Source organism: Chiloscyllium plagiosum, chromosome 37 (assembly GCF_004010195.1).
Source record: "Chiloscyllium plagiosum isolate BGI_BamShark_2017 chromosome 37, ASM401019v2, whole genome shotgun sequence".
In the NCBI taxonomy this organism is placed as follows: domain Eukaryota; kingdom Metazoa; phylum Chordata; class Chondrichthyes; order Orectolobiformes; family Hemiscylliidae; genus Chiloscyllium; species Chiloscyllium plagiosum.
This window is the reverse complement of record NC_057746.1, coordinates 21,806,578-21,832,773: the sequence shown is the minus strand read 5'-3', so window position 1 is coordinate 21,832,773 and position 26,196 is coordinate 21,806,578.

Genomic DNA, 26,196 nt, shown 5'->3' with positions numbered 1-26,196 from the left:
GTGACAGGAATGAATCAGGTTTCTGCCTTAGCTACGTGATGTCAGAGTGAAAGTTTCCCTCAAGTAACACATAGACTTAGCGAGTTTAGAGAAGATTTGTAGCTCAGGTTGAGGCTTTGGATATAGATATGCTGGCTGAGCTGAAAGGTTCATTTCCAGACGTTTCATTACCTTACTAGGTAACATTTTCAGTGGACTTTATGCAAAGCAATGCTGATACTTCCTGCTTTCTATTTTTATGTTTGGGTTTCTTTGGGTTGGTAATGTCATTTCCTTTCGTGATGTTATTTCCTGCGATGAAGTCACTTCCTGTTCCTTTTCTCAGGGGTTGGTAGATGGGGTCTAACTCGATGTGCTGGTTGATAGAGTTCTGGTTGGAATGTCATGCTTCTAGGAATTCTCGTGCATGTCCTTGTTTGGCTTGTCCTAGGATGGATGTATTGTCCCAATCGATGTGGTGTCCTTGCTCATCCGTATATGAGGATACTAGTGAGTGAGGAACATGTCTTTTTGTGGCTCGTTGTTGTTCATGTATCCTGGTGGCTAGTGTTCTGCCTGTTTGTCCAATGTATTGTTTGCTACAGTCCTTGCATGGTATTTTGTAAATGACATTAGTTTTGCTCATTGTCTGTATAGGGTCTTTTTAGTACATTAGCTGCTGTTTTAGTGTGTTGGTGGGCTTGTGGGCTACCATGATGCCAAGGGGTCTGAGTAGTCTGGCAGTCATTTCTGAGATGTCTTTTTTGGAGGGGAGAATGGCTCGGGTTTTGCCTGCTTGTTTCTCTCACTAGTATCCTAATGAGACGTGCACGAGATTTGCTGGAAGCATGGCATTTCAAGCAGAACTCTATCACCAAACACATCGAGTTGGACCCCATTTACCACCCCGTGAGAAAAGGAACAGGAAGTGACGTCACCACAGGAAATAACGTCACCAAAGGAAATAACATCACCAATCCAAAGAAACCCAAACATATAAATAGAAAGCAGGAAATTTAAGCATCGCTTTGCATAAAGTCCACTGAAGATGTTACCTAGTAAGGTAATGAAACGTCTGGAAATGAACATTTCAGGTCAGTTAGCAAACCTACACCCATAACGCATGGACTTTCCTGAACTGGAAAAAGACAGCACATTATGAGACGCTGTCAATTTTTTTTTTGAATATCTCTCAAAGTAAACTTCAATTTTTTTTTATTAACCGGAAAATATTTTGGAGAGAAATGCACCTAGAAGGTTATGGACATTAAGTTGTTGTGAGTTGGCGATAGGGTACGAAGGAATGAAACGATGTCTGAAATAATAACAGTCTGTGGATATTTCAAATTACTGAGAGTACAAAGTAATTATACTGAGTTTCTGGTACACATTAACTTCTGAGGATATGGTTCCATCGTGAGAATATGATCCAGACATAATAATAGAAAATAAACGAAGTATTTTTTTTCATCTAATGGAGTCAGTTAACTTCATCACACATACAGAATGGAGCATGTGGCAATATTAAGAAAGAGGAAATTGTGCGGCTTGAGAGAATAGATATCCTAACGATACTTTTATAATCAATCCACAAGAGATCAAAAGTAATATGTTTACCAATTTAGTCGTGTATAGATCGGTAGCATGTCATCTAGTTAGAAAACAAAAGGTAAATATTTTAACAATATTATTGAATTTTTGTCGAGTTCTTATGTTGACGTAAAAGTCAAACTGATTTGCAGTCTTTAGATGATGACGCAATAGAGTATCAGTTAACACGAGGGAAATAGACAAAATTGGATGGCAAACTACATGAATAACAAGATTCAGTGCTCACTTATTTCAAATAACCGTGTGTTTACATACGTTAAATCCCAATACTATCTCTTACTTTAAAAAATGTAAAACCGAATAACGCTGATATTGTAGGGATAAATGTTATTGTCGTGAAAAAATACCGAAAAAAATGAATAGTTGAGTTTTACTTTGGCAAAGGCACTTATTTATGATATATTATTGTGGTATTGTCAGGCATTCTTTTTCTGCACGCTAGTTATTGTGTTCTATGGCAATGAATTACAGTGTAAGTGCAAATGATGCACAATTTCATACTATGTCCATGAGCCACATCATGAAAACAGTTTCATTCCAATAAGTGAATGATGATTGTATTGAAGAAGTGTTAAGCGGGATAGGCAGTCAAATTGCAAAGGAAGCTTAATGCAGCCAAAGTTTAAGCTAATCATATAATTAGAAGGTGGAGCAGATAAAACATGCATAAAACAAAACCAAGGTATAAAAAAACTGCTAAATGCGGAAAAATAATAACTTTAGCAAGAAAAGATAAGCAAACAATTACCGTAGCATACATGGCATTTAGCACCTATAAAATAGTAGAATACGCTTCATTAACAATATATGAGAACCTTGCAAAAAGCTGTGGTTATTCAACAACTGTAGTAATGACTCGGAATCTGTGAATAATATGTGTATACTGTCAATAATGTCAGGATAACAAAAATCGTTAGAAGAATAATAGATCAATTCTATGTTGATATATGTGAAAATCCGGTGTTTTCACCCTTAGGAGAAAGAGATCTTTTCAGCTGCTTCAAAATCCTAAAGCTTATGGACGCAGAAGAAATTCAAACCTTTATGTTAACCAACTTGTTGAGAACCAGCGACTGAAATTTAAACTTATTTTGGAAAATGGGCAAAAGTGACAAAGAGTCGTGACAATTTATGTTGGGTGTGTCTTTGCAACCTTCAGACTGAGATTGGAAGAGAGCAACTGAAATATTCTCTTTGAAAGATAATGATTCAATTAATTAAGTTAGCAAATTTTGCAGGTCCATACGGAACAATTAATAATTAGGAATAATGATGTGCATTTTCCTTCAACCATCACAGACTTTATCTGTCGAGGAAATATGCCTGTCGGGATACGCAGTGTTCAATTAAGTGAAGGTTTATGACAGGTTTTTGCTTGGGGCACAGAACAGTGGAAACTGTAGATGAGTATAGAAATGCGAGAGGGAACGTAAAATAGAGATTAAAAGGAGCTATACAGGATACATGTCAGTTAAAATAAAGGCACATTCTAAATCGTGTCTCAGGTAATTAAGGGGAAAGGAAGATGATGGAAAGAGTAGGGCACGTAAATGGTCACAGTAGTAATTTGTGCATGGTGCTAACATTTTTAGACATGGTACTAAATAATTTGGATCATTGTTCAACAGTGAGAGGGATGATATGGATGGAGAAATCAGGGAAGAAATCTATTGGTAAAGGAATTAGCATTGACACAGAAGAGTTTCTGACAGGTTTATGAGTAAAAGAAATGTCCACACCAGATGTATATAAGGTTTTTGAGTTAGGGAAGAGAGAAAGCAACACAGACATTGAATGTGTTCATTTCGTCTCTGGCCATACGGAGACAAACCAGATGAATGGAAACTTTGTTATGAAATAGAGCAAAAGATAATCGAAGGGAGAAAAAAAATGACCTAATAACATAAACTCAGTGGTAGCATAAGTGTTAGAAGCTATTTTGAGAGAGATAATTAAGATACATTTATGGATGCAAGGATTAATCAAGAACAATCAGGATGGTGTGTTAAATTATGATTGTATCTGATCATACGGATGGAATGTTTCGAAGCAGTGGCCAGAGTGTGGATAACAAAAATGTTTTTGATGAAGTCTAATTGGGTTTTAGCCATGCTTTAGATAAGAACAGTATGAGAAACTTGAGCAAAGGAGTAGTCGATGGTAACTGTGGAAATTTGTCCAATTGGATCTGCAATGGCATGGGTGGTGGCAGACAACTGTACTGGGTAAGGGTATTGCTTTTCCCTGACAGGAATTCTGTGTCCTGATGAATTACACATTTTTGGGGCGTTTGGTATTTGTGGTTTATACAATGAATTTCCACTTCGATATAAGAACGTTTGTCTGGACAATACAAACATTAGTTGTGTGGTTAATGGCAGAAAACATAGCCTCAAAATAGGAGAGAACAGAGACAGGCTGGCCAAATAACGTAATCAGTAGCAAATGGATATCAATGCGGATAATGTTAGCTGATGTAATTGGGCAGAACAAACAAGACGATAGGTTATGTGATAAAGAATATGAGAGATCTTGGCATGGTATACAATGATACCTTAAGGAATGTGGAGAGGTGAATAAAATAATGAAGTCAGTGCATAATATACTTGCCTATCATAGTCAAGGCAAAAAATTCAAGACGAGGGAGGTGACTCTGGAAAAGTTTAAAATCTTAGTTTAGATCAAGCTAAAGTTCTTTGTAGTCTTCTGAAATCCATATCATAGGAGTGAGAAAACACGTGCAAGGTCCAGTCGAATTTTACCACAATGTTGCCTGACTTGTGGATTTTCAGTTGTACAGAAAGTTTGTAGAGATTGAATGTGATTTCCTTCGAACAGAGGAGACTGAGAGGGAACATGATTGAGATGTTTTAAATTATGAAGGCCTCAGAGAGGGTAAAGAGGAAGAAATATATTTCCTTGATTGTGGAATTAATGACGGGTTGCATAGGTCTGAGGCAAGAGGAAGAAGGTTTAGAAAGGATGTGAGAAAAGATCGTTCTTCACCTAAAGGGTTGTAAAAATCTAAAATTCATTGCGAGTAAGGGTACTGGAGGCAGCAGCCCGCATACCAATAAAGACATATCAGTTATGCACTTACAATACAAAGGTAAGAAGGCTATAAAGTGCTGGAGAATTGAATTAGGTCAGTTACATGGTTGCTGTTGATCAGTGTAGATGCCATGAAAGTTTTATGCTGTTGTGTACTTGTACGTTTGTGTGTAACGTTTGTAGTAATCATTGATGTACTTCAGTCGATATAATTGATAGATTTTCATAAATATGCTGGGGATGAGATTATTTTGTGATTTTTCGAAGACACCTCTCGAGTCCTATTCCTGAGTGGCATGTTACCTTCACTATTTATAAAAGAGATAGATAAAATAATTCAGCGTAGTTGCTATTTTGTCCATTGACCAAACAATACAGCAATCTGTTGACCAGCTGTGGGACACTGGCCCATGTGTAATGTTACTCGTTTCGATCAAAGTTAACACCGGTCTCTTCTGGGAAAATACAGGATTCTAAGACATGTGTTGTACACTTGCATGCACACTTGCGGTGGAGTACGCAGTTTCCTACTGGTATTCTGTTTGCTTAAAATGATTGAAAATCGTATACTTTGGAAATAACTGAGCCAAATAAATTCAAACGTCTTGACGTGTGCTGACCAGTGAGATTGGCCTTCCGACAGTGTGGAAACAGGCCCTTCGACCCAACAAGTCCATAGCAACCCTCCAAAGTGTAACCCACCCAAATGCTTTTCCTTCTGAGTAATGCACCGAACACTATGGACAATTCGGTATAGCCAATTCACCTGACCTCCACGTCCTTCAACTTTGGGAGGAAGCCATAGCACCCAAAGGGGACCCATTAAGCCACAGCGAGATTGTGCAAGCTCGACACAAACAGTCGCCCAAACCTGGAATTGAACCCGTGTCCCTGGCATTATGCAGCAGCAGTGCTATCCACTGAGGCACCATGCTTTCCTCCTTTGAAATTCCGACCTCCAATAGGTTGCCAAGCATAACCCATCATATATGTTGACGAGGAAATATGTTGGGCTTGTTTCTCTAATACCGCTGAATAGAGCATAGTTCATATTATTTGAACTTACTGTCAAGATTACAGGCTTCATGTACCGCCATCATTATCTCAACAGTCAGATTTTAATTTTCCAGCCATGGTTCATGAATTTCTTAAATATAGAGATTGTTTCTCCTTGATTCAAATATTAAGGTATGTGTTATGTCTCAGATTGTGTGTAATCAATGCCTGAACGGAGAGAAACATTGCACTTACACACAAAGGGGAACTTCTAATTTAGAATCGTCCATGGGAAAGTTATTGGAAATTATTCGTAAAGGCAATACAGAATGACACCTAGAAAAATGTAAAATATCATGTGGCAATGGCAAAGTCCTCTGAAAGAGAATTCATTTTTATCCAAAGTATTCAAGCTCTTTAAAGATGTCAACTATGGTGCCAATTATAATGTACTGCAATATGGACTGCAATGAAATTACTTATTTCGGGAGATGAGTGCACTGTTCCTGTTCATGTTTCATGAATCCATTGTTCGTATATTATGTCCAGAATACCGATATTGATGTTTACCTCCATTCTACATTGCAATACATCCAAACATATGATTACATTTGATTATATGTGTAACCTAGATCAACCAGGTCTTACAAACCAGAGGCTATTTCCTTGCTTTTATTTATATTGTTCACTTCTGAATTGAATGCACTGAGCGGCAGTATTCATTTGATTCCTTTGTGTATTCTCACTTACAACTTCTGTATATTTTCGCTTCCTTTCACAAAGGCGATGTGAAAAGCAATCTCACCTCATGCGTAAAAACATTATTGATGCTGTTCGATCTATTTCCCATAGGAAAAAAAACATTCTCCGGACATCCAATCTCAACTAGCACATGCTAAACCATGATTGAATTCAATTATCAAGAGAGGAACACTGTTCATATGAGCACTCTTCATTATTTAGGAGCTAACCCTTCTGAAGAAATAATCGACTGTTTAGGAGATGGAAATTTAACAATTTAGTAGATCTATTTAGTAGATCCAAATCATCCCAATTATGGAGCACCAAGCAAAAGATTATTGACGACTTTAATCATAACTGCGAGTTTAGTATCATTTCCTTTCACTGTGAAGTAGTAATGTCAGCGCTCTTATGCAATTAGAGATATGGAAAACAAACACTATTGAGAATGCTGTGCAAGTGATGCATTTATATGATACTCCAATTCCATTTGTAAAGAATGTGGTTGAACAGCAAAATGTATGCCCATGCCAACATGCACACCATGGCAAGAGGAATCATATATCTGAAAAAAAGGATACCAACGAAGATTCTCTATTTACAGATTCCTGTCTTCGGGCAGGAATCAGGCAGTCAGTGGAAATGCTTTATAGATGTTCTCACAAGATATTTGAGCCGAAAACAACACTTTTCTTCAGTCTCATTAGAGTCCATTTCATATGACTGATAAAGGGAAAGAAGTTCATTCCACGATAACACACAAGGCCATATTTCGATGAGGTTTCAGGAATATTCAGTTAAAATGTTAATTAGGAAGGGCAGTGCACAAAGAGCAAGCACAAAAGTACAAGTCATTCTACCAACTAATCTACATTATCTGATTTAAATGTAGCTGCGACTGCAGATTGTACATTGTAACATTAGTCATGTCAGAGCAATCCAAAGGCCAATATCTCATTAAGTTGAACGATCCCTAATTTATGGCGTTGTCATAAAATCCATGCAAATGATGGTTACATAAGTCGTCATACCTGTAGTGAACATTCTTTTGTTTTTTTTCCCCTTTTGCTGCACCACAAAAGGTGCCAGCATTGAAGAGCTGCCTCTTGTCAATGACAATTACCGGACGTTGGTGTATTAAATGACTATAGTCATTTATGTTAGCGGAAAAGTATCAACTCCAAGAATCATATTGTCGAACATTGTAGCAAACTCTATTTACTTTCGTAACTTTTATTCATATTAACCGTCATTTCACAGTCATTAAAGAAATACTGATATTTGTAATTTACTGTGCACAAATTCCAAGCACAAATTCAGGAGAAAGGTGGGACTATTATGTTCAAGTTAAGATTACTGCTCAAGAAAAAAAAGAGCTACTCATCGATTGAAAAGCAAATTTCAGAAGCGAAATTAGAACGAAGGAATAGAAATGACATACCAGTGTTTTAAAGGGGGAACTGTATAATAAGGCCCAAAACTCTGCCAAACGCTCAGAAATATCTAAGTGGACTAAAAAAATACCTATTCCTTCTGTCTGTTTGAACGCTGTATATACGAAATGTAGAGGGGGTTTGACAGTTGTGATTAAAATAAAACATTAACGTGAGAACTTATGTAATTTAGTCTATCAGTAGTGAGCCAAAGTATATACGTTTGGAATATATGTTACACAAGGCTATGTTTTGTGCAACAAATATGACTGCCACAAATACTTAACTTTCACGTACTAACTGAATCTTGCATTTTGTTTTTAATCATCAGCTTCACTGCAAGAAAGAAATGCAGGTATGAAGAAAACTATGTTTGTGATTTGTTTGTGAATCATTACTTTTTTAAAAAAATATGGAATTGTGAGGAAACTTTTAAACATGACAGATACGCTTGCCAACTATCTTTCTTTTGCTTCATTTAGCTTTTTACCTTTCATTTGTCAAGTTTAAACGTGAGACAATGTCAGCTATTAATCGACTCCCTGGTGTGTGAAAAATATTAAGCTTGCTTAAACATTCTTGTGCATTACGCGTTAAAAGTAATTCTAAATATCTCCAAACTCACAATAGACAGCTAGTCTCAGTTACAACTGACAATGCATTCTGAACGGCACAGACTGAAACTTTTTTTGCTATATTGAGATTGATGGTACAAAATGGAATGGAAAAGTTACTTTGATAGTGAACTTACTGTTTGTCTTTCTGTCACGTATACTGGTTTTTATTATTTCATGAAAGAAAATGTAATGTCGCCAGCAACCCAAAAGACCGTAGTGTTGCTTTTTCAAGGGGTTTAGTAATGGTGAGTTTAACCTGAGGTTCACCATTACTCAGACAGAGTCAAGATGGAGAAGATGGAACCGTCATTGTAACCACAGCCAGGATGACAGCTGAGCCTGCTTGCATAGCGTCACTCTGCATTGCAAACTTGCAATCTGGTCAATTCCATGTCATGTCTTTTCTTCCTTAACTATTTTGCATACTTCAAAAAAAACAGAAGTTTTCTTTTCCGAAATAAATAAATTGATTTGCATATTTAAAAATCACACAACACCCGGTTATAATACAACAGGCTTATTTGGAAGTACGCACTTTTAGAGCACAAATTCTACAAATGCAAATGTATTCGATATAGGTGTGTGTGTGTGTTTGTCTGTATATATGAGGGGGAGAGAGAGTATGCATGTGAGTGTTTGTGTCAGAGAGTACGTGTTTGCGTGAGTGCCGACCTGGTAGATTGTTGCATGAGTACGATGCAGTATAAGCCTCTGAGTGGGTGTCACTGTGCGAGGTGTATGTGTATGCGTTTCTGAGAGATAGCGTGTCTATTAGAGAGGATCTGCATAAATGTGTGAGTGTGTGAGAGAGAGAGGGAGGGAGAGAGACAGAACAAATGATAGATAGACAGGTAGACAGAGATAGATAGATAGATAGATAGATAGATAGATAGATAGACAGACAGGCAGATAGACAGACAGATAGATAGACAAACAGACAGAAAGAAAGACAGATAGACAGGCAGACAGACAGATAGATAGACAGGCAGATAGATAGATAGACAGACATAAATAAATAAATAAATAAATACATAAATAAATAAATACTGTTGTGGGGTCACCAGTAGTGTGATAAGAAACCAATGTCGCAGTTGAGGCCATCTTCATGAGCATTAAACGTAGCTATCATCTTCTGCTCGGCCACTCTGTGTTGTTGCACATCCTGAAGTCCACCTTAGAGGATGGACACTGAAGATCCAAGGCCGAATGTCCCTGACCACTGAAGTGTTCCCCTCCCAGTCACCTTCAAAAAGCCTTAAGTTATCTCGAGAATGTGACTTAAAAGAAGTTCTGATATTTACATATGAATGAAATGAAATCTGCAACCCAGATAGATAGATAGATAGATAGATAGATAGATAGATAGATAGATAGATAGATAGATAGATAGATAGATAGATAGATAGATAGATAGATAGACAGACAGGCAGATAGATAGATAGACAGACAGATAGATAGACAAACAGACAGAAAGAAAGACAGATAGACAGGCAGACAGACAGATAGATAGACAGGCAGATAGATAGATAGACAGACATAAATAAATAAATAAATAAATACATAAATAAATAAATACTGTTGTGGGGTCACCAGTAGTGTGATAAGAAACCAATGTCGCAGTTGAGGCCATCTTCATGAGCATTAAACGTAGCTATCATCTTCTGCTCGGCCACTCTGTGTTGTTGCACATCCTGAAGTCCACCTTAGAGGATGGACACTGAAGATCCAAGGCCGAATGTCCCTGACCACTGAAGTGTTCCCCTCCCAGTCACCTTCAAAAAGCCTTAAGTTATCTCGAGAATGTGACTTAAAAGAAGTTCTGATATTTACATATGAATGAAATGAAATCTGCAACCCATTCAAAATATGAAAGACTCAACAGTAATCTAGGTTATTACAAAATATCGTTTTCATTAGATTACACTGTGATCTTTTGAAATAAAGTCTGTGCCTTACGTTCCTGCCCCACTTATTACCTGATGAAGGAGCAGTGCTCAGAATGCCGTTACTTACAAATGAACCTGTTGGACTATAATCTGGTGTTGTATGATTTTTAAATTTGTTCAGCCCACCGGCACCACCAAATCTTGATTTATATATTAGATTCAAATTCAACACAAGATGTTGGACACTATAAGACTGAAATAAAAGCAGATCAAGCAACATCCGTGGAGAGGCAGATATGCCGAAATCCACATCCCCACTATTTTGCATCTGCCCTCATTAGTGCCATTCAGGGCTTTATTTCAGAACTTCTCATATTTGTTCACTATGTGACAAAACTGCACACTTCATGGAATAGCCACACCAGCTCCACAATCTTAATTGTTTTGCGCATTTTTCAAGGTAAACAATTGGATTATTATGCTGGAGCATATGATGTGATGAACAAACATGCCCACATCTTTCCGAGAATATGTCGCAATTAGGAGAACTCTTTCTCAAACTCAGGTTGAGTAATGCTTTGTTCCCAGCTGATAGTTGACATGTTGGTGGAAGAAGCTCTTCTGAATGCATAGTCAAAAACTTGGACCAACTTTTCCATTAATATATTATTTCTATAATCGATGCATGAATCACTCAAATTGAAAAAAAAGGATCGTTTTCCCAATACATTTGTGTCTTCATTTTGTTTCTCACTTCTGAAGGGTGGTAGAAATTGGAGAACTCTTTTTAGCCATTTCTTTATTTTCAAACCGAATTTGCGTCATCAAGTAATTGTCCAATCAATTTTGATGTCTAGTGTCACTTGTTGGCATTATGTATTTCTCTGGCAGCATCTGCTCTAGCAGTTCTATACTTACATTCGTGTAATCTAAACTTTGAAATCTGCTCACTAATGTAACTTTTTTTTTGACTCGATCATCTCTAACTTTTCATTAGGAGCCACATAACTGTTCCCTATTTCCATTTCTTGATAACCAGCTTACAAACTACTTTAAATAAATTAAGTATATATAAAATAGTGAAATGAATCTGTGTGGTGTTGTAAACAGGTTTGGAAATAGGCAAAGCTTTCGCTTTGGACACTTACTTTATTCTATAAAGGACGCTGATGCCACCTTAATATTGGACCTTCTTTCATGTCTCATGAACTAACACACGTAATGATCCTTTGTACCTTCCAGATTTCCTTGATTTGTCATTATGCAAATTTCTTCTATCAAATTTCTTAATTACAATTGCCGCCCTTTAAGATCTACGTATATGTTTCTCATATATGTTGCCTGTATAACATTAGTAATAGAAGGGCTCTTTTGACTCAGTCCAAAACACTGACAAGCGATGGGCCTGGCTAGCATAGTCGGTAGAGTATGTGACGTTTATCTCAGGATTTTGAATTCGACACCCAAGCTGGGCACCCTCATTGGTGGTATGTTAGGTCAGTGGTCAGAACTGCATCCTTACAGCACCAAGGAATGCAGTTCAATTCAAGCCTTGGTTGACTATCTTTGTAGATTTCGCACATTTTCCTTATGTTTGTGTGGGTTTCCTTCAGGTGCTCCGATTTTCTGCCAAGACCAAAGATGTGCAGTTTAAGTAGATTGGCCTTGTTAAAGTGGTCTGTACTGTCTAGGCAGTGGAGGCTTCGTAAATTAACCATGGAAATTACATGTTTGCAGGGATAGCATAGGGGGTGAGTCGAGATGGCATGTTCTTCAGAAAGTTATTGTTGACTTTTTGGGCTGAATGGCCTGTTTCCACGCCGTAGGGATGCCAAAGTAGCAGACAGTAAAGTGACTATAAAACTCCAGCCAGAGAACCTAAATAAGAGATCCCTAATCAATTTTGATGTTATCTTGTACCAATACAATTTGTCTGTGACACAATTTATTAGCAAGCAAAAAACCGTTATTTTGTTTCCCATATATGTAAGATCCAATTAAATATAAAACCACAAAGAATTTACTTCGATTTCATTTTTTCACAGATTTGGAGAGACTTATTGCAGAAAGCAGTGAGTAGATATATTTTATAATTCTATGACACAATATGAACGTCGCTGAGTAGATTAACATTTATTGTGCACCTGCTGTCCTTGAAAAGACAGCAATGTCTTTCATATTCAGCATGAACAGTACACCGACTGTGCCTGGAGAGAAGCATTGCAATGAGTTTTGCACCATGCTAGTGAAGTGACTTTGTTATGGCTGTTCGTGAAATTGGCGTCTGGGGTGCTTTTCAATTTGTGTGTGGTGTTCTCGTGCGTTTATTGCCCTTCATTACTGAACCATCTGTTGGGTATGCATACTTTGAAGATAACTTTGAAATGGTTTCTGCAGTGTACTTTGCATGTTTAATGCAACGCAACAATGGGTTATTTGTGTGGAAGGAGTACGTGATAAAAATAATTAATTTTGCACAAGTCATATGGAGAGGAATTGCTTCACATAATTTCGATTTTATCTAGCATTGTTTAGCCAGGTCTAGTGGGAAAGGATTCCATCACGCTGCTATATTGTATTATATTGATATTGGCCAGATTTAGCAAATTCATTAGGTCAGAAAATCTCCACAGAACTGCCTACCTTTTATTTGCCAGTTCTGTTGTTCAACTGATCCAACACTCTCTTCTGATCAGTGGTAAATCTATGGGAAGATACTTGCATGTGGGGTGGTGGGAGTGGTAGCGGATGTGGCCATTGGATACGTTTAGCGATGGCAATGCCATTGTATGGAAATGGCAGATGTTTGTATTTTCTTTTCAGATTTGTAATTTGTGTGGCAATGGCATTCAACATGTCTGACGAGACACTTCAATTTCTACATCAGAATGTTCAGATTTTGTTACATAAGCCTGCAGATATATTAATATGTGCACAATATCTGATATTGCTGCACATGACCCTGAGTGCAGAGAACGCCAGAACTTCCAATAACATAATATCCTCAAATTAATTGTTGAAACATCAAAGCTGATGTCTTGAGTATATCCTGCAACTAAAGCCACAACCATAAAATGAGTCTGCGAAAAATAAAAACAAAATCACAAGTAAAGACGAGAAACTGCTGAAGTGCTATATGTAAATCCAAACTGGATTGAATCCCCTCAGATTCCCTTAGTCTTTACTTCTGCTTGGGAAAATTGTTGCTCTAATTCTAAACGTACCTTGCTACCGTGTCCAGTCATTCTCATCGCGAAAATCGAGTTCAAGGTGATCATTTTTGGAATATTAATATAACAGCTGACTTGCTCAAGCAAAAGAGAAAAAAAAACAAGAGAATTGTTGAGTCTTGTAAGTCAAAAATCTATTATTTTTATGTGTTGCTATCTCACACTGTTCCTTCTATGAGTTTTGTTGGGCATGTGATGCTTTTATCTATCCAGAAATGGTGAACTACACGAACTGTCAATTTCAATTCGGATCTAATTTGGCAGATGGAGGACTTAAAAAAATCGTTAGATGCCAAGACATGAATTTGAATCCATTCTCCAGATGGCACACATAAATAGCATTCATCCAAATGACAAATGTCCCTCATCACACTTTGGTGGGCTCTGTATTTCGCATAACAAAATTTTGATCATCTTTATGTTCATTTCAAAACTACCAGGCAGCTTTATTTAAAGTATTACGAACTGCAGGAAAAAAGAAATTCAATGAAATGAGTGCTTTCCACAGCATTATGAGATCAAATTTGCAGATTTCCTTTTATTGCAGAAGTCAAAAACCGTCACAGCTACCATGCAAAATATCGATGTAAAACAGATTGTTCTTGTTATCACTGCTGTTTGCATTCATTTGGGATACTCAGACAACAGAATAGTGTCTGATTAAGAGCAAATAAATAATGCTAGACTTCCATGGCTGCTAGTGTCTAGCAACCTACCCTGCCAGATATCTGCTGTTCGTCTGCAGCAGCAAATAAGTATATTCTTATAATTTCATATCCAGGTTATTGCCCGTAAGCCTTGGACGTGTAATTGAAGAGATAGATTGAAGAACAAAGGTTCAGGTGCGACGTTCACTTTGACAAACAATTATATTTTGGTCACAAATTATGATATTTCAATTTCCAATGGTCTTCAGCACCTTCCAGTTTTGTTGCTGTTCTTAAAACGATGAGTTGCAACACGATCAAGCTGAGATCAAAATTACTGTATTATATTGTCAGGAAGTCCTTAGCATTCACATAGTTGCCTCCATAATGGTGTAACAGGCTACACGACAGCATCTGTATTCAATAGAACTTGACAAATGCTGTTACCTGTGATATTTGAACTTATTCAGAGAAAGCAATACATAGAAGTGAGACGTTCTCATTGAACACGGTGTAAATTGTTCAAACTTGGAATTGCAGTGATAGACTAGGTTTTGATTTCATTGAAGTGGGAATAACGATGGAACCACTACTTCTAATTTGTACTTTAATGATCTGACATCATGCATTAATGACTATGCGAGAGTGCTGTGTTAAATTATGATTATTTGGCTGAGCATCGCTTCACACTGTCTATCTAATCGGCGTCCACATGCACATAGAGCTGTGTGGTATCGCTGTCAACTTGAAACAACAGCGTTAGTTGCACTTAGTGCTTTCCCTGGCATGTCTGACCCCTCCATTAGTTATGATTTAGAATAAATTTAAATTATTCCAATTCTTTATTTCGCTTGCTGTTCTTTACCAATAGTTGATGAGTATAATGCATTTTGCTTTTAACCCGTAGCTTGACCATTCAAATTGCATTGGCAACACAAAATCTCAAACTCACCTTTAAACTAAGAACAGTTTAGGTGATTTTCTCTGTTCCATAACAAATTTGGGACACTTTTAGGGATCTAAATCTCTAATTCCAGGTTGGTTTGGGATTGTTGGAAGCAAAGGTAGGGAGTAGTAAATATTGGAGTCTTTTACATCAGTTATTGTATTAGGTTAGTTCAAAAAGAAGTAATGTTGCTTTCAGTCACCAAGATTCCTGTGCATAGAAGTGGTTACATCGGGAGTTGAAAAATAAATGTGTGCCAGGCAAAACTTTTGGAACTGACAAAAAAGAAGTTGGAGTTCGTGTTGCTTGCTTGTGACAAAAGGATATATATTTAGTGGCAGTGTTGCAGCATTTCATATCATCAGTGATATCATTTGATGCAACGAATATGGATAAAACTTCAATTGCAAGTGAAACAGATTGATACAGAGGCATTAGGAACGGAAAAAGAAAATGGTCATGGCAGAAGTGAAAGGAGAAATGTAACAATAGCTCTGGCTGAAAATAAGAATGCGGAAATGGACATTAGATGGATTGAATTGGAATTTAAAGGAGAGGAATAGGAAAGGAACAGAAGAAGAACACATGGTGGCAGTGAGCAAATTGGAAGTTCATAATTTGGTGATTAGAGATGGAAGTCGACTTAGAAGGAGGTGAAGGTAGAAGGTAGGCTTAATCGGAAGGATAGTAATGGCGAGCTGAGTTCGGATCACTTTAAGTAATATTTTCAAGTGTTGACTAAGACTGATGAAAAGGATGCAGGAAATATATTCATTTCACTTGAGAAAGTGGTTGAAAGAAAAAATGGCTGGTGAAAATGCGAGTGCTGTTGTGTTTCAAAGCTGGTCCTTTTTCCCTCAAAGTTAGTTTGCCCTCTTTTTTATTGCAAAGGGGTTGTACAGCCCAAGCTCGAAACGGCTCAGTTGGTGCAGAGATGAATGATGTATTGGGGCCCTTTTTGTTTGCTGTAAGCCTTTGCCTGATTTTACCTTTTGTGCTCAGGGATGTGTGTATTGGGACTGTGGCATATACTTTCAGAAGAGCATCATTATGTCAGGTTTGGGTAAGGTAAGTTACACGGTATTAGATTACCCATAGTGTGGAAAAAGGCCCTTCACCCCAACAAGTCCACACCGACCCTCCAAAGCGCAAACCACCCCGACCCAGTCCCCTCCACCTAACACTATGGCAATTTAGCATGGCCAATTCACCTAACCTGCACATTTTTGGACTGTGGGAGGAAACCGGAGCACCCGGAGGAAACCCACGCAGACACGGGGAGAATGTGCAAACTCCACACAGATAGTTGCCTGAGGCGGGATTTGAACAGGGCTTCTGGCCCTGCGAGGCAGTAGTGCTAACCACTGTGCCACTGTGCCACCGTGCCGCCCATTCTGTTTTCTGTTCTTTGTGTTTCATTGTATAATTTTGCAAATCAGTTTTTTTTTAAACTTGGCAATCGACCCAACTAATTTTCACCAGAAGTGTTGTTATGATAGATGGTAAACCACTCTGCAAATTTAAACCAGCAACACAGAAAAGATTCATCCAGTGCTGTCATCTGTTAAAATTCGAGAGGCAAATAACTATTCCAAAAGTCATTATTTATCGCAAAAAATAATAAATAACAGAGAATAATTAACTAACAATGACTTGCAACACCTTTCTGTAAACCTATCTTTTACATTCTATGATACAATGCTGGTCTGATAAAGCTTCCTAATTACGATTTATGTAAAGTATAATCACTTTCCAAAGTCAGTCAGCTTTGCCGAGTATCCTCTGCAGATTTTTCTGTCTTCTTTCCTTCTTCTTTAAGACTCTGTTTCTCAGGTTGTTGATATTGAAAGGTACCTTAAAGAAAGCAAACTCTTCTGCAAGCAGTCTCTCTCTAGTTGGTGGTGTTTGGCTGCTCGTTGCCACCATGACTAACTGTTCAAACTGTCCGATACTTATACCCCAAAACATCGGGTCGTTTCATTGGTTTTAATATTTCCAACATTTAGGGTGTAGGTATGCTCGCTGAGCTGGAGGTTTGATATCCAGACGTTTCATTACCTGGCTAGGTAACATCACCAGTGGCGACCTCCAAGTGAAGCGAAGCTGTTGTCTCCTGCTTTCTATTTATATGTTTGTCGTGGATGGGAGTTCCTGGGGTTTGTCGTGATGTGATTTCCTGTTCGTTTTTCTGAGGGGTTGATAGATGGTATCTAGATCTATGCGTTTGTTTATGGCGTTGTGGTTGGAGTGCCAGACCTCTAGGAATTCTCTGGCACGTCTTTTCCTAGCCTGTCCCAGGATAGATGTGTTGTCCCAGCCACCACAAACCCCAGTAACCCCATCCAGGACAAATATATAAATAGAAAGCAGGAGACAACAGCTTCGCTTCACTTCGAGTTCACCACTGATGATGTTACCTATCCAGGTAATGAAAACGTCTGGATATCAACCCTACAGCTCAGCGAGCAAACCTAAACACTAAAACCTCAACCTGAGCTACAAACCTTGCAAAATTTTAATTTCAAACTTGATTGGAGCTTGGTATCTTGGGGCATGAAATAAGCTGATGGGCTGAATTTGAATTTACTTTTTTCTCTCAGAGCAGCCCAGTCAGTGCTAGCTGTTCTGACCAAGCGTTACACTGTTAACTTGTTCCAGATACTCTGGGCCTCTCTATATCATTGCATGCTTTTCAAGTCTCTTACAAGTACAGTACTCCGTACAGCTTCACAACATCTTTTCTGTTAAGAAAAAATGAACCATCATAAAAAAAGTTGGCGTCATTTTCCCTATTCTTTACACACATTGTTGTAACATAGAGATAACTTTAATCTAAATTCATCTTAATTTCTTCCTATATATATATATAATATATATAACCTTGAATAAATACAAATCTCAGCTAAACTTTATCAGTTAAAACCGCAATAACGCATCTCAATTACATTCTTACGACCAAAAACATGTAGAAGTTTTAAAATACATATCTGTGACATCAGGCACCAACGAAATAGACTCATATTATTGTCTTTAAAGTGATCTAAGAATGTAAGAGGAATGTGATCCGTGTAAACAACCATCTCCAAAACATTGTCCGTGACATTGGCCCAACAAGTCCACACCGAACCTCTGAAGAGTAACCCACCCAGTCCCATTTCCCTCTGACTAATGCACCTAACACTCCGGGCAATTTAGCATGATCACTTCACCTGACTTGCACATCTTTGGACTGTGGGAGGAAACCGGAGTACCTGGTAGAAACCCACGCAGACACAGGAAGAATGTGCAAAGTCCACACAGACAGTCGTCCAAGCCTGGAATCGAACCTGGGACCCTGGTGCTGTGCTAACTACTGAGCCACCGTACTGGCCTATGCTATGCTCCAAGAACATTCCGTCTGTTTTTGCAAATTCAGTTTTGTTTAATTGTAATACCAGTTTTGCTTCTTATAGTCATTCAAAGCCCTCTGCCAACTGTGCCATCTGAACTTTCCAAAGACTAAAGATCACTACATCGTCAAAATAGACAGCACGGTATGCTAACTCAGCCACAATTCTGAGGCTGTGTCTTTGAAATGTGTTGGGGGGGCGGGGGTTCTTCATTCCAAAGGGCATCACTTTGTATTGGTATAGCCCTTTTAGGGTTACAAATGCAGGAATTTCTTTCACCATCCTTGATAACTGTATCTGTAAGTAATCACTCAGTAAGTCCAACATCGTGATGCAACTCTCTTGTTTGACTTTCCCGATAAAGTCCTCCAATCTCAGAATTGGAAATGAATCCGATATTATCACAGCATTGAGCTTCTGATAATCCGCGCAAAATTGCTGAGTCCCATCCAATTTGGGAACTAAGATTGTAGGCGAACTCCACTCACTCTGGCTCGCTTCAGTGATATTCCTGTTGAGCATGGCATCCACTTCCATCTGCACCTGTCTGCCTTTGATAGGATAAAGTTGATAGGGGTGCTGTTTTACCAGAACAATAATCCCTACGTCTACTTCATGTGCAAGATAATTAGTCCTCCTGAACTGATTCTTACATATGTCCTTCTAATGTAGTAAGAAACACTTCAACTGCGTTCTTTGCTCATGAGACAGATACTTCACTAGCCTATCTCACTCCTCAAGGACTTCTTCATTTTTAACTCTGTTTTGAGGCACATCAAAATCTACATCATCTGGATTTGATTTCTCCATCTGTGGGGCAGTAACTAACATCTGTTTCTCCATTTCTTTTTCTCTAGTATAATACGGTTTCAGCATGTTCACATGACACACCCAATACTTTTCTTTTTATCTGGCATCTTTACTTGACAATTCATCTGACTCGACTTTTTCTCAATTTGATAGTGATCACTAAACGTGGATTTCAAGGGATCTCCTATCACTGGTCACAATTCTAAAACATCATCATATCGGGATAAATCCAAGTCTCAGACTGCTTCATTCTATACTGTGCCTTTTAGGTGCTGTATAGCTAACACTCCGACTCGATCTAATCTCTCCCTCACTTCCAATATATAATCTGTGTGTGAGATCTACGACTGTAGTCCTGTCAATTTTTCTTTAATTCATTTTGTAGGACCTCTCATTTCATGCCCGAATATTAACTCGAAGGGAATGTTTCTCTGATAACCTAAGTGTGTGAGAAATTCCCTTTCAATTTCAGCTTTTGGTTGTCCTTGGTTAAACGTAAACCTAACTTCTTTGCCATTTCCAAACGCACGTTTTTTTTTTTGCTTCCTTCTAAACGTTCTTGGTAACTTCGAGAAGCATCTTCAAGTACCAGAACCTTGTTAAAAATGTTAAGAGCGATTTCCCTCATTTTTCATTTAGTCAACCACAAGTCACCGAAATTAAACAAATTGTCTCACTGATATTTTATTTGATGAGCCAGGACAGTACCTTGCAAGTGTTTAAATATACTGGCCTTTTTCGTACCAAAAATCTGTTCAAATCTGCCTAAACCTCTGACTGAATCTGCCTTAACCTGTTCAAATCACGAATTAGAGACCCAATCTGTTCAAACGCTGACAACGAGACCCCAAACTATTACGATATAGGGTAAAACCCTGTGCTAATTTAAGCCATCCTGAAAAGATTCACCCAGTGCTGTAATCTGTTAAAATTCGAGAGGCAAAGAACCATCCAATAGTTACTATTTAAAGTAAATATTAACAACTTAATTTTTTAAAGATGAGCAGAGAATAATTAACCATCAACTGTTTACAACTCTTTTCTTTAAATCTAACTTTTACCTTCCCCTCAACAGTACTGATCCACTAAAAAAATCCCGAATTAGATCTCCAAGAAATATAATCCAGTTTCAGAATGAGTCACCTTTGCCGAGAGTCCTCTGCAGAGTTTTGTCTGTCTTATTATCTTCTTAAGCATTCTCTTTCACTGTTCATTGATAGAAAAAGTTATCTTTCAGAAACCAGATTTTTTTTTTTGACGAAATGACTAACTGTTCAAACTTTCAGATACTTATACCCAAAAACATCGAATCGTTTTATTGGTTTTAATAATGTCAAAATACTAAATTCAAACTTGATTGGAGTTTGGTATATTGAGGCATAATTTAAACTGATTGGCCGAATTTGAAGTGAGAATCAAAAAAAAAAAACCTTGCCAATCCAACGGAACACCCATGGGATATCCAATAACAGGATTCTTAGCAGAGGCAGTAATGCCAAGACTCGAACAAGCAGCTCTGACAACCATCCAACCCAAACTTTGAGTCTGCTACATGGTGACACCTTTGTCATCTCTAAACGAAACAAATTAGACGAAACCTTAAATACCATCAATAATATCTTTACTGGCATAAAGTTCACTAAAGCGGAGGAAAGCACCAACAAACCGCCATTCCTAGATGCAGCAGTAGAGTGAACAGCCACTGGGGAACTTCAAACCGACGTCTTCAGGAAAACAACACATACGGTCCAAGTATTGAATTACAAAAACAATCATCCCAACATCCACAAATGCAACTGCATTAAAATATTGTTTCTTCGATCCAGCACACACTGCATCACAGAGGAACTATGCAGAGCAGAGGAAAATCATTTATACGGTTATTTAAAAAGAACGGGTACCCAATGAGCACAGTCCGCCGATTTCTCATCAACAAACCCAAACAAGCAGACAAAACACGTCCAGAAACCCTAGACACTCTCCCTGTCATCGTGAACATCACAAAAATGACTGCCAGACTCCTTGGCATCATGGTAGCCCACTAACAGACTAAAGCAGCAGATAATGAACGTGAAAGATCCTATGCAGACAACAAACCAAACTAATGTTATTTATGAAATATCTTGCAAGAAAAGTAACAAACACTACAATGGAAAAAAAACAAGCAGAAAACTAACCACCAGGATACATGAACATCAACTAACCACAAAAAAACATTATCCACTCTCAATAGTATCCTTACATGTGGATGAGGAAGGAGACCACTTCGACCGGGCCAACATATCCATCTGAGGACAAGCCAAATAGAGACATGCACGAGAAATATTAGAAGTATGGCATTCCAACCGGAACTCACTGAGACTCACTGAAGATGTTCCGTATACTGGTGATGAAACATCTGAAAACAAACCTTTCAGCAGAGCATGCTAATCTACATCCAGAACCTCAACCTAAACTACAAATCGCGTCAAAACTGGCTAATAGTATAGGTAGTATAAGAGATGGTGAAATGGAAATCCATGGATGGGGTGGGGTGGCGGTGAGCTCAAATGTTTTCATCGTAATAAAATAGCCCACACGAAGTCATCACATTGGTGCTTTAGAGAAAAAAAAGTACTGCTGTGGGGAAAACAAAAAGGATAGCCTGGGATTCTGTTGAGTTATAATGAAAAGCACAGAAGAATCTAAAAAGCTGCCCAGAACGTGCAACGTTGTCAGGGTTTGGTTGTGATGAAAGGGCAAGATCTCTTTAAGGAATTTGCTTCTGTGATTAGAAGTTAATCGTATGTTTTGGGTGGAGCGGGTAAAGAAATTGAGTTTCGAAAAAAATACGGCTGCAAGTGAGTTTTGATTGTGAGAAACGAGAAGAAATTTAGTTCAGAAATAATATTGACAGAAAAGATCGGAACGTATGCATTTTATGTTAAGACTGGATGCATCCTCGGATAAAGTGAGGTTGCAGAGTCCAGTGAAAAGTTATGACGTGGTACTAGGAATAATGGAGAAATTCTCAGTTCCAGGAATACATGTTTGTTTTTCTCTCTGTGGTACTGATTTAGTTGCGTGACAAGTGGGAGAGAAGCCTACTGTGGTAGAAAAGTCAGTGGAAAATCAGGCAACTGGCATATTACAGGAATTGTATCCCGGGATTTTTCCTGACTCTGTGGTACCAAGGTTAAGGACTCACAATTTGAAACAGCAGGATGAATCAACGAATAATGCTAAGGGATTTCAAGTTCGTCAGAGGTTATCTGTTCAAACAACGGATAAGCAAGTTGACGTTGATTTCTCGGAGACTTGTTTTGATCAAATGGTTGAGAATAATAAGCAAGAACAAGTCGAATCAAGAGTGAATATATTTAGTTCAGCAAAAAAGTCAGTGAATAACAGGGAATAATTTAGAAAACTGAAGCAATTTTATCAAAAGTCAAACACAGAAGAAGAATCTGGATATAAACCTGAATGTTACTAAAATGATGTCTTGGTGTGGAAATAGAGATACTCACATATTCAGGCAGATCAAAAATCGGCAGAATTTATCAAGTTGTATTAACGTGGATTGGAGAAAGAAGCTGTTTTGGGCAGGAGATGAATGGCTAGTATGACGTCACTCAAGACAACATACAAAAATATTTTTAATGGACTGGATTGCATAAGAATGTGAATTACGCATGCCATCTGAATCAGATAGAAACTGAAGCAGAATTAGCTTTATTGTCTTCTGTATTCAAGTGAGTACAGTGAAAAGTACACAAGTCGCTGTTTATGGCACTATTTTAGACACAACGTTTCTGGGGATAGCTTCTTTAGTTACATTGATACGAAAGATAGAGAAATAAAAAGATGCACAAATGAGAATTTATGAAAATATATATAGTGAAGCAAACAAAACATGTTCAGTAAAATGGTCTTCCAACTTAGTCCATGCTGGCACATAGGCTCCCGTGTGCACTGGACCTTGCCTGTAGATCAAATCGGACTTAACCTAAGGTTTCACGATGCCTTGGAATAACGTTGAGACTGTCCACACTGAGGATACACTGGGCTAAGAGACAGCCCGATGGCTTGCTCGGAGATTGCAACGCCAAACCAAACAGACTGCATGCCGGGGACAGAGACTACCAGACAGGGCTAGCAGGCGTCCATTGCAGGCCGCTGCATCAGACCAAGAGTTCCAGGTCTGAGCTAAGGCCAGCAGTTTGCAATCTGGGATTTCCTATTCTGCAAGATCAGAGACTGGGATTTCTGAGGCCACGAGATAGCAGGCTGTGAAGTTGGAAGCTGGGACATCAGAGGACAGCAGTTCAAAGTTTGCGTGGCACTGAGGCTATGGGATTTGAGGACGAATATTCTGAATCTGGAAGGTCAGAGACGTCGATATTCAAGACTGGGAGGCTAAGAAGCACAAAACAAGACAAAGGGGAGAAAAAGAGAGAAAAAACAAAATACAATGAACAGATAGAGTTGATGAACACTTCCTTCGCCATCATCGAGGTAAATCAAAAATCTGAGGCAGCAATTAAGCAAACACCCTCAATACATTTTCCCACAGTTGAAGAACTTTTTGTAAGGGTATAAATTGATGGTGTAGGATCCATTCAAAAATCAAAAAGTGGGAATATGTGTTTGCTGACCATGAACGAATGTGTTTACTGGATCATCAGAAGTCGGTCCATTCTGCTGCACAAGGACTAAAAGTGTTGCTCAAATGTTTTAGTTGATATGAACTTCCCAGAAAGGCATAATCAGATGAATATTCTGGATCAGTGGTGCTGGGAGAGCACAGCAATTCAGGCAGCATCCGAGGACAGGCAAAATCGACGTTTCGGGCAAAAGCCCTTCATCAGGAATAAAGGCAGAGAGCCTGAAGCACTTTCTTTCTCACTGACTGTTTCTTTTCCTCTTTTTGATCTTCCCCCCTCCATGTCTCTGTCTCCATCGATCTCTCTCTCTTTGTGTATCTCTCTGTTTCTACTGTCTCTGACTCTCCCTCATTCACTGTCTGTCCGTGTCCTTCACAGTGTCTTTCTCTCGCACCATCTCTCTGTCACTTTCGATCTCTCACTGCCGTTCTCTCTCTGTCCTTCTTTCTTGTTCTTCCCCGTGTATGTCTCTCTGTCTCCCTGCTGCCTCACTCTTGTTCTCTTTCTCGCTCTTTCCCTCTCTGCCTCTCACTCTCTGTCGTTTTCTCTCTGTCACTGTCACCTCTGTCTGTCCTCCTTTCTCACTCTATCCCACTCTACACGTCTGATTGTCTCTCTCTGTCTCTTACTCTCTGTGTTACTCCTTGCCTCTGTCTCTCCATCTCTCTCTCTCACAAAACCACAAACTGTCTTTCTGTCTCCTTCTCTCACTGCTTCTCTGTGCGTCTGATTTTCTCTCTCTCACTCTTTTTTTGTCAACTTGTCTCTCTCTGTCTGAAACATGTAGTTGAAGTCAGAACCGTATATTTACAAATACCAGATTTCACAAGGTAATGATTGGACTAGGTTCCCGACAGTGTGGAAATAAGCCCTTCACCCAACAAGTCCACACCGACCCTTTGAAGAGTAACACACCCACATACATTTCCCACATTTACTCTGACTAATGTTTCTAACAATATGGGCAATTTAGTTTGGCCAATTCACATTACCTTTATATCTTTGAACTGTGAGAGGAAATCGGAGCGCCCAGAGGATCGTGCAAACTCCACACAGACAGTCGCCCGAGGTTCGAATGGAACTTGGGTCTCTGGTGCTGAGGCAGCAGTGCTAACCACTGAAACACTGTGCCTGCTTAATCCGATGAATTCTAATTCTTCAATAACAATATTATTTGGATGGATGGTAAATGATATTTTCCAGCTATACTTTGGGTAGGTTGGTACATACCTGCTGATCCATACCAACATCACACAGACCAAATGCCTGCAGGTCAGGAACAACAGCTCAGTGCTAATGTAATGGAGCCTAAAAAATTTTAATTCTTATGTATCATTGAGGGGGTGATTATCTGAAAATTGTGTTCCAGGAGGCATAAACCTAAGCTTGATTTGCAGTTTGGAAGTATCTGTGCTCAGAGACATTACGGTGTCTGCAGGGGAGTGCAGTTTTCGAATCTCCGAGTTCGCAGTGGAAAAACCTCAGCTTGCACACGCTGGTGTATTCACTGGCTAGAACAACCTCCATTATCCATCCCTAACTGTCTTTGAAATGAATATGGTGAACCGCGAATCACTGGCAGCAACTGTGGGAAGCAACCAGATTTAATGCTTTGAGTCTGTTTCCCCTTCATCACAACTGATAGCAGGAGAGAATAAGGAGTATTTAGAGTGTTGTGTGTGAGAAGGTTAGAGTTGAGCAGATAGGTGGAGGTGGAGCAGAGAGAAAGAGAGAGAGAGCTGTGTGTGATAACATAAGCCTTTAAGAGCGATTGGTTCTATTCTGTTTCTCTTCAAAGAGATGTATTCTCAAGAAGAAACAGAGTACCTTGCTTTTTTTTTTGTTATGGTCTCGGCCAGAACCCCTCATAATGTTTTAAGAAGGTAGCCGAGACTCTAACGTCTTCCTATTTTAAAGGCAGATGTAAAGTGGATATTCCCGGTTTAATGCAATTGGTCAAACCATGCGGCTTTAAGTAGAAGCTTTTTTTTTGTTATGGACTGGGCCAGAACCCCTCAAAATGTTTTATGAAGGTAGCCGAGACTCTAACTTCTTCCTATTTTAAAGGCAGATGGAAAGTGGATATTCTCGGTGTAATGCAATTGGTCAAACCATGCGGCTTTAAGTCGAACAGAAGTTAATTAAACACTACAATTGAAAAACGAACTAAAGAAAGCGAAATTTAAAATAAACTAACTATGGAACACATTAACAGAC